This window comes from Montipora capricornis, chromosome 4 (assembly GCF_036669925.1).
Source record: "Montipora capricornis isolate CH-2021 chromosome 4, ASM3666992v2, whole genome shotgun sequence".
Classification (NCBI taxonomy): Eukaryota; Metazoa; Cnidaria; class Anthozoa; order Scleractinia; family Acroporidae; genus Montipora; species Montipora capricornis.
This window is the reverse complement of record NC_090886.1, coordinates 43,933,609-43,933,849: the sequence shown is the minus strand read 5'-3', so window position 1 is coordinate 43,933,849 and position 241 is coordinate 43,933,609.

Here is a 241-nt window from a genome sequence, read left to right as displayed (position 1 = left end):
ACAACCGTTGTGTTAGCCATATAATAAACAACTTAATAAACTGGACTGTACGGTCATTACAGGAAAATCTCAAACTTCGGCCTAGCTGTATTGACCTTGCAGTTGCTCGGTCAATACGGAAAGCCCTCAGTTTGAGATTTGGCTGTAACGAGCTCACTCTCGGTTAATTATCAACATCAACACGCAGGTCTCTGATCTTGGGTTTCGTGTTGTCTCTGAAGGTGCCAGGCAACGGCAAGTT